Raw genomic sequence first — 9968 nt, 5'->3', positions numbered from 1 at the left:
CGGTTTGGGCCATTAAATCTTGGGCAAAGTATGGACTATTATATATTTCTGGAAAGCCCAGGATGTCTACTTTCCAACGCCGTTGAGAGCGCGCCAATTGGGCTTCTGTAGCTCCAGAAAATCCACTTCGAGTGCAGGGAGGTCAGAATCCAACAGCATCTGCAGTCCTTTTGAGTCTCTGGATCAGATTTTTGCTCAGGTCCCTCAATTTCAGCCAGAAAATACCTGAAATCACAGAAAAACACACAAACTCATAGTAAAGTCCAGAAAAGTGAATTTTAACTAAAAACTAATAAAAATATACTAAAAACTAACTAGATCATACTAAAAATATACTAAAAACAATGCCAAAAAGCATACAAATTATCCGCTCATCACAACACCAAACTTAAATTGTTGCTTGTCCCCAAGCAACTGAAAATCAAATAAGATAAAAAGAAGAGAATATACTATAGACTCCAAATTATCAATGAAACTAAGCTCCAAATTAGATGAGCGGGACTAGTAGCTTTTTGCCTCCGAACAGTTTTGGCATCTCACTTTATCCTTTGAAATTCAGAATGATTGGCTTCTTTAGGAACTCCGAATCCAGATAGTGTTATTGATTCTCCTAGTTAAGTATGATGATTCTTGAACACAGCTACTTATTGAGTCTTGGCCGTGGCCCAAAGCACTCTGTCTTCCAGTATTACCACCGGATACATACATGCCACAGACACATAATTGGGTGAACCTTTTCAGATTGTGACTCAGCTTTGCTAAAGTCCCCAATTAGAGGTGTCCAGGGTTCTTAAGCACACTCTTATTGCCTTGGATCACAACTTTATTTCTTTCTTTTTCTTTCTTTTTCTCTTTCTCCCTTTTTTTCGTTTTTTTTTTTGTATTCACTGCTTTTTCTTGCTTCAAGAATCATTTTTATGATTTTTCAGATCCTCAGTAACATGTCTCCTTTTTCATCATTCTTTCAAGAGCCAACAATTTTAACATTCATGAACCACAAATTCAAAAGACATATGCACTGTTTAAGCATACATTCAGAAAACAAAAGCATTGCCACCACATCAAACTAATTAAGCTAGTTTTAAAGATGAATTTGAAATCCTGTACTTCTTGTTCTTTTGTGATAAAAACAGTTTTCATTTAAGAAAGGTGATGGATTCATATTCATAGCTTTAAGGCATAGACACTAAGACACTAATGATCATAAGACACAAACATGGATAAACATAAAGCACTAAAATTCGAAAAACAGAAGAATAAAGAACAAGGAGATTAAAGAACGGGTCCACCTTAGTGATGGCGGCTCTTTCTTCTTCTTGAAGGTCTTATGGAGTGCTTGAGCTCCTCAATGTTTCTTCCTTGTCTTTGTTGCTCCTCTCTCATGACTCTTTGATCTTCTCTAATTTCATGGAGGAGAATGGAGTGTTCTTGGTGCTCCACCCTTAGTTGTCCCATGTTGGAACTTAATTTTCCTAGGGAGGTGTTCAGTTGCTCCCAGTAGTCTTGTGGAGGAAAGTGCATCCCTTGAGGTATCTCAGGGATTTCTTGATAAGAGGGGTCTCTTGTTTGCTCCATCTTCTTCTTAGTGATGGGCTTGAGGTCATGCCTTCTCAGTTGAACCGGCTTTGGATGCCATAAATGGTTATGGAAAAACAAAAAGCAATGCTTTTACCACACCAAACTTAAAAGGTTTGCTCGTCCTCGAGCAAAAGAAGGAAGAAGAGAGTAGAAGAAGAAGAAATGGAGGAGAGGGAGATGGCTTTGTGGTTAGGCCAAAAGGGGAAGAAGTAGTGGTTTGAATTTGGATGGTGAGGTAAGTGGAGTTTTATGGAGGTGAGTGGTGAAGAGAGAGATGGGATTTGATAGGTGAGGGGTTTGTGGGGATCCTGTGGGGTCCACAGATCCTTAGGTGTCAAGGAAAAGTCATCCCTGCACCAAATGGCATCAAAAATCACGTTTTGAGCCAATTCTGGCGTTAAACGCCGGGCTGGTGCCCATTCCTGGCGTTTAACGCCAGGTTGTTGCCCTTTTCTGGCGTTTAACGCCAGTCTGGTGCCCCTTTCTGGCGTTAAACGCCCAGAATGGTGCCAGACTGGGCGTTAAACGCCCAACAGCTAGCATTACTGGCGTTTGAACGCCAGCTTCTTCTCCTCCAGGGTGTGCTGTTTTTCTTCCTGTTTTTCATTCTGTTTTTGCTTTTTTCATTATTTTTGTGACTTCTTATGATCATCAACCTACAAAAAAGATAAAATAACAAAAGAAAATAATTAACTATAAAACATTGGGTTGCCTCCCAACAAGCGCTTCTTTAATGTCATTAGCTTGACAGAGGACTCTCATGGAGCCTCAGAGATACTCAGAACCGTGTTGGAACCTCCCAACACCAAACTTAGAGTTTGAATGTGGGGGTTCAACACCAAACTTAGAGTTTGGTTGTGGCCTCCCAACACCAAACTTAGAGTTTGACTGTGGGGGCTCTGCTTGGCTTTGTTTTGAGAGAAGCTCTTCATGCTTCCTCTCCATGATGATAGAGGGATGTCCTTGGGCCTTAAACACCAAGGATTCTTCATTCACTTGAATGATCAACTCTCCTCTATCAACATCAATCACAACCTTTGCTGTGGCTAGGAAGGGTCTGCCAAGGATGATGGATTCATCCATGCACTTCCCAGTCTCTAGGACTATGAAATCAGTAGGGATGTAATGGTCTTCAATCTTTACCAAAACATTCTCTACAAGTCCATGAGCTTGTTTTCTTGAATTGTCTACCATCTCTAATGAGATTCTTGCAGCTTGCACCTCAAAGATCCCTAATTTCTCCATTACAGAGAGGGGCATGAGGTTTACACTTGACCCTAAGTCACACAAGGCCTTCTTGAAGGTCATGGTGCCTATGGTACAAGGTATAGAAAACTTTCCAGGATCCTGCCTCTTTTGAGGCAGTTTCTGCCTAGACAAGTCATCCAGTTCTTTGGTGAGCAATGGAGGTTCATCCTCCCAAGTCTCATTTCCAAATAACTTGTCATTTAGCTTCATGATTGCTCCAAGGTATTTAGCAACTTGCTCTTCAGTGACATACTCATCCTCTTCAGAGGAAGAATACTCATCAGAGCTCATGAATGGCAGAAGTAAGTCCAATGGAATCTCTATGGTCTCATTTTGAGCCTCAGATTCCCATTGGAACTCAGAGGAGATTGGTACACGCCCACTGAGGTCTTCCTCAGTGGTGTCCTCCTCCTCTCTTTCCTCTCCATATTCGGCCATGTCTATGGCTTTGCACTCTCCTTTTGGATTTTCTTCTGTATTACTTGGGAGAGTGCTAGGAGGGAGTTCAGTAACTTTCTTGCTCAGCTGACCCACTTGTCCTTCCAAATTTCTGATGGAGGACCTTGTTTCATTCATGAAACTTTGAGTGGTCTTTATTAGATCAGAGACCATTGTTGCTAAGTCAGAAGTATTCTGCTTAGAACTCTCTGTCTGTTGCTGAGAAGATGATGGGAAAGGCTTGCTATTGCTAAACCTGTTTCTTCCACCATTATTGTTATTGAAACCTTGTTGAGGTCTCTCTTGATTCTTCCATGAGAGATTTGGGTGATTTCTCCATGAAGAATTATAGGTGTTTCCATAGGGTTCTCCTAGGTAATTCACCTCTTCCATTGAAGGGTTCTCAGGATCATAAGCTTCTTCCTCAGATGAAGCTTCCTTAGTACTGCCATGTGCATTTTGCATTCCAGACAGACTTTGAGAAATCAAGTTGACTTGTTGAGTCAATATCTTGTTCTGAGCCAGTATGGCATTCAGAGTGTCGATCTCAAGAACTCCTTTCTTCTGACTAGTCCCATTATTCACAGGATTCCTTTCAGAAGTGTACATGAATTGGTTATTTGCAACCATTTCAATTAGCTCTTGAGCCTCTGTAGGCGTCTTCTTCAGATGAAGAGATCCTCCAGCAGAGCTATCCAAGGACATCTTAGATAGTTCAGATAGACCATCATAGAAAATACCTATGATGCTCCATTCAGAAAGCATGTCTGAAGGACATCTTCTGATTAATTGTTTGTATCTTTCCCAAGCTTCATAGAAGGATTCTCCATCCTTCTGTCTGAAGGTTTGGACTTCCACTCTAAGCTTACTCCATCTTTGTGGTGGAAAGAACTTTGCCAAGAAGGCATTGACTAGCTTTTCCCAAGAGTCCAGGCTTTCTTTAGGTTGAGAATCCAACCATATTCTAGCTCTGTCTCTTACAGCAAAAGGGAATAGCATCAGTCTGTAGACCTCAGGGTTAACCCCATTAGTCTTGACTGTGTCACAGATTTGCAAGAATTCAGCTAAGAACTGATGAGGATCTTCCATTGGAAGTCCATGGAACTTGCAATTCTGTTGCATTAGAGAAACTAATTGAGGCTTAAGCTCAAAGTTGTTTACTCCAATGGCAGGGATAGAGATGCTTCTCCCATAGAAATCAGGAGTAGGTGCAGTAAAGTCACCCAGCACCTTCCTTGCATTGTTGGCATTGTTGTTGTTTTCGGCTGCCATGTGTTCTTCTTCCTTGAAGAATTCGGTCAGGTCCTCTAAAGAGAGTTGTGCTTTAGCTTCTCTTAGCTTTCTCTTCAAGGTCCTTTCAGGTTCAGGATCAGCTTCAACAAGAATGCCTTTGTCTCTGCTCCTGCTCATATGAAAGAGGAGAGAAAAAGAAAATGTGGAATCCTCTATGTCACAGTATAGAGATTCCTTGAAGTGTCAGAGGAAAAGAGAAATAGTAAGAAGAAGGAGAAGAAGAATTCGAACTTTAATTAGATAAGGTTCGAATTGTGCATTTAGAAGGAGTGGTACTCCATAAATAGAAGGATGTGGGAAGGAGGGAAGAGGATTTTCGAAAATTCAATTAAAAGATTTTGAAAACATTTTGAAAATTTGATTGATAATTTTCGAAAACTCAAAGTGGAAAAGAAATCAAGTGATTTTTTTTTGAAAAAGATTTTGAAATTAGAAATTAAAAAGATTTGATTGAAAACTATTTTAAAAAAATGTGATTAAAAAGATTTGATTGAAAAGTTATGGTCTTAAAAAGATGTGATTGAAAAGATATGATTTGAAAATAATTTTAAAAGATATGATTTGAAAACAATTTTAAAAGATTTGATTTTTGAAAATTAGTGACTTGCCTAACAAGAAAAGATATGATTCAAACATAAAACCTTCCTTCATAGAAAAGGCAAAAAAATGTTCAATCAAATCATTAATTGTTAGTAAGTATCTTTGAAAAGGGAAAGAAATTGATTTTGAAAACATTTGATTGAAAAGATATGATTTGAAAAAGATTTGGTTTTGAAAAACTTTGAAAACTTGAAAAAAATTGATTTTGAAAACAAAATCTTCCTCCTAGCACCATCCTGGCGTTAAACGCCCAGAATGGTATACATTCTGGCGTTTAACGCCCAAAATGCTACCTCTTTGGGCGTTAAACGCCCAACCAGGTACCCTGGCTGGCGTTTAAACGCCAGTCTGCCTTCTTCACTGGGCATTTTTGAATGCTCAGCTTTTTCTGTATAATTCCTCTGCAGTATGTTCTGAATCTTCAATTCTTTGTATCATTGACTTGAAAAGACACAAATTAAAAATATTTTTGGATTTTTTAATAATCAAAATGCAACAAGAATCAAATAACAATGCATGCAAGACACCAAACTTAGCAGTTTGTGTACTACTGACACTATATGAGACACAGAAACACTCAAGCCAAAAGAATTCAAAGATCAAAACAAAGAAATATATGCATGGATTCGAAAAATGTAACAAAAACATGCATTTGACACCAAACTTAAGATGAGACACTAGACTAAAGCAAGAAACATCAAATATTTTTGGTTTTTTTATGATTTTGTAAATTTTTTTTTTGTATTTTTCGAAAATTAAGTGGGAAAAGGTATCAAAATTCTTAATGAGAATTCCAGGAATCAGTGCAATGCTAGTCTAAGACTCCGGTCCAGGAATTAGACATGGCTTCACAGCCAGCCAAGCTTTCAAGGAAAGCTTCGGTCCAAAACACTAGACATGACCAAAGGTCAGCCAAGCCTTAGCAGATCACTGCTCCAAAAGCAAAATTGATGAAAGTCAACACGCTCTTGTGGTGATAGGTTGAAACCTCGGTCCAATCAGATTAGACATGGCTTCTCAGCCAGCCAGATTTCAACAAATCATCATGAAACTCTAGAATTCATCTTCAAGAATTTCGAAAAAAATAAATACCTAATCTAAGCAACAAGATGAACCGTCAGTTGTCCAAACTAGAACAATCCCAGGCATTGTTACCAAAAGCTTGCTCAAAACTTGAACAATCCCCGGCAACGGCGCCAAAAACTTGGTGCGCGAAATTGTGAACAATACTTTTCACAACTCTCATAATCCCTGGTCATGAACTCCAAAAACTTGGTAGTTCAATTCCATGGCATTACACAACTTCGCACAACTAACCAGCAAGTGCACTGGGTCGTCCAAGTAATACCTTACGTGAGTAAGGGTCGATCCCACGGAGATTGTTAGCATTGAAGCAAGCTATGGTCATCTTGTAAATCTTAGTCAGGCAAACTCAAATGTATATGATGATGAACGAAAATAATATAAAGATAAGGATAGTGATACTTATGTATATCATTGGTGTAAGAGCTTCAGACAAGCGTATGAAGATGCCTTCCCATCCGTCTCTCTGCTTTCCTACTGCCTTCATCCAATCCTTCTTACTCCTTTCCATGGCAAGCTCGTGTAGGGTTTCACTGTTGTCAGCAGCTACCTCCCTTCCTCGCAGTGAAAGCTAATGCACGCACTCTGTCACAGTACTACCAATCACCGGTTTGGTTCCCTCCCCTACCGGAATAGAATCTCTCTTTTGCGTCTGTCACTAACGCCCAGTAGGTTACAGGTTTGAAGCACGTCACAGTCATTCAGTCATTGAATCCTACTCAGAATACCACAGACAAGGTTAGACCTTCCGGATTCTCTTGAATGCTGCCATCAAGTCCTGCCTATACCACGAAGACTCTGATCTCACGGAATGGTTGGCTCGTTTGTCAGGCGAGCACTCGGTTGTCAGGCGATCAACCATGCATCGTGCAATCAGGAATCCAAGAGATATTCACTAAGCCTCAGATGCGTGTAGAACAAGAATGGTTGTCAGTCACCTTGTTCATGAGTGAGAATGGTGATGGGCGTCAATCATCACCTTCATCATGTTGAAGAACAAGTGATATCTTGGATAAAGAACAAGCGGAATTGAATGGAAGAACAATAGTAATTGCATTAATACTCGAGGTACAGCAGAGCTCCACACCTTAATCTATGGTGTGTAGAAACTCCACCGTTGAAAATACATAAGAACAGGGTCTAGGCATGGCCGAATGGCCAGCCTCCCAAAGGTCTAAGATAGCATAAAACAAAGATAGCTACCAAAAGTCTCTTTTATTACAATAGTAAAAGGTCCTACTTATAGAAAACTAGTACATAGATGAGTAAATGACATAAAAATCCACTTCCGGGCCCACTTGGTGTGTGCTTGGGCTGAGCAATGAAGCAATTTCGTGTAGAGACTCTCCTTGGAGTTAAACGCCAGCTTTAGTGCCAGTTTGGGCGTTTAACTCCCAATTAGGTGCCAGTTCCGGCGTTTAACGCTGGAATTTCTTGAGGTGAATTTGAACGCCGGTTTGGGCCATCAAATCTTGGGCAAAGTATGGACTATTATATATTGCTGGAAAGCCCAGGATGTCTAATTTCCAACGCCGTTGAGAGCGCGCCAATTGGGCTTCTGTAGCTCCAGAAAATCCACTTCGAGTGCAGGGAGGTCAGAATCCAACAGCATCTGCAGTCCTTTTGAGTCTCTGGATCAGATTTTTGCTCAGGTCCCTCAATTTCAGCCAGAAAATACCTGAAATCACAAAAAAACACACAAACTCATAGTAAAGTCCAGAAAAGTGAATTTTAACTAAAAACTAATAAAAATATACTAAAAACTAACTAGATCATACTAAAAATATACTAAAAACAATGCCAAAAAGCATACAAATTATCCGCTCATCATGTACCTACATAGGTAAATTTATTTAGATCATTAGTTAAATAATTTTTTGTAATTTTTTCATTGGTGTTGGTTGTTCAAGGAGCTCGGCTCTTGGATCAAGGTTGGCAAATGCTAGGAGCTCGTCAGAATGCTGGACAGCGTTTACTTGTGAACCTATAGCTCAGTTTGAGGTTGGCGATTTTAAGCTGATGTTGTAGCATTGTCGTGCTACACGATGGTCTCTGTTAGTAGTTGTAATAAGGTCGTCTTGCACAGAAAACTTGACACGGAGATGAATTGTAGATACAATAGCTCCGAACTTATTTAGAAAAGGTCGTCCAAGTATTAAATTGTAAAAACTGAAACAATCAACAACCAAATATTGAACATCATAAGTTTTGGCTAAAGGATGCTCACCCAGTGTGGTTTGTAACCAGACAAATCCCAAATTCACCTGAGAACCCCACTAGATCTCTAGTGGAAGGTTGGAGTATGTTATTACTGAGCTTAATTTTCTGGAATGTAGAGTAAAATAGGACGTCTGCACTGCTTTCAGGATCAAGCAATACTTTACGTACTAATAAGTCTCCCAATTGGATAGAAATAACAACAGGATCATCTAGATTGGTGGTTTTTGTGTTGAAGTCAGACAGCTGGAACATCATTTTTGGAAAATAAGGAGAAGGCTGGGATTCATTAAAAGTGCCCTCCACTGAGAGCATAGCTCGATATATACATTTTCGATCGGGTAGAGTTTGAGGTCCCTCCACCAGCGAAACCTCCAGATATGCAGTTAATGACTCCCCGTGATTGATCAGGGTGAGTATGAGTGGTCTTCTCCTTGTCTCGAGAATATTGTCCTACAAAGGAATAGTTAGCAGGGTGTGTTGTGCGTTTTTAAATGTGGCCGCTGATGTACTTATCCAAATGGCCCTGTTGGGCTAGTCGCTCTAACAGGTCTTTAGCTATGATACACTCATCAGTAGTGTGACCATGTTTCTGGTGGAAAGTGCAGTATTTGGATTTATCCACATTCTTCATGTCTTGGTAATTACTGGCTTTCCAAAGAGGCTTGATGAGTTTTGCATTTAGGATTTCTTTGATTATCTCCTCCCTCTTAGTGTTGAATTGTGTATAGGAGTTATAACGGGGAGTTAATTTAAAGGCCTTCTTGTTGTCCCGAAATTTATTCTCGTCCTTGTTATTGTGGGTCTTTTTTTATTTTCGAGCTTGACGGAGTTCTTCAATTTTTATTTGGCCTTTGGCCTTCTCGCGAAACTTGGCGAGTATTTTTGGCTTTGCTACTGTGATTGCTTCCTGGAATTTTTCTGGCCGAAGTTCACTTTTGATGGCATGTAAATGTACCTCGGGATGGAGATCTGGAATGGTTATTGCTACCTTCATGAAATGAATAATATAGTCTCCCATACTTTCATTTTGTCCTCACTTGATTGTGTTCAAGTAGTCGGAATCATGGAGATAAATGGAAGATGCAGCGAATTGATCTTCAAATAGTTTCACCAATTCTTGAAAATGAGAAATAGCATCTGCAAGTAAAGAGCAAAATCAATCAAGTGCAGGACCATCCAAAAAGATAGAAAAACAACAACATAAAACAGGGTCAGAAGCACTATTTACTATCATTATAGATCAAAATTTCTTGATGTGCTTCTTTGGATCGCCCAAGCCGTCATAATGAGTTAAAGTCGTCGGCAAAGTGAACCTCATGGGCATTTGAAAATTCATAACATCGGCCGTGAATGGACTAATGTCATTCTCTAACTCATTGCCATAATTGGCTTGTGGATCTTCTTCGTGCCGTTGAGTTTCTGAGACGTGTATTGGATCAGAATTGTCTTCTTCATCCTCCTGTTACTCTGTGTCCATCATTATTTTCGATCCGAGCATTGGTTAACTC

General features: G+C 39.7%; 1 non-coding gene across 1 annotated transcript; it reads left to right on the top strand.

Annotated features, from left to right (window-relative positions):
* The first annotated feature begins 4023 nt into the window (after window positions 1-4023).
* Window positions 4024-4131, top strand: LOC130977346 (small nucleolar RNA R71). Its single transcript, XR_009085041.1, has one exon. It is a non-coding gene; the product is annotated as a small nucleolar RNA R71 (small nucleolar RNA).
* Window positions 4132-9968: the final 5837 nt, after the last annotated feature.

This window comes from Arachis stenosperma, chromosome 4 (assembly GCF_014773155.1).
Source record: "Arachis stenosperma cultivar V10309 chromosome 4, arast.V10309.gnm1.PFL2, whole genome shotgun sequence".
Classification (NCBI taxonomy): domain Eukaryota; kingdom Viridiplantae; phylum Streptophyta; class Magnoliopsida; order Fabales; family Fabaceae; genus Arachis; species Arachis stenosperma.
This window is presented reverse-complemented; position numbering and strand designations above follow the sequence as displayed.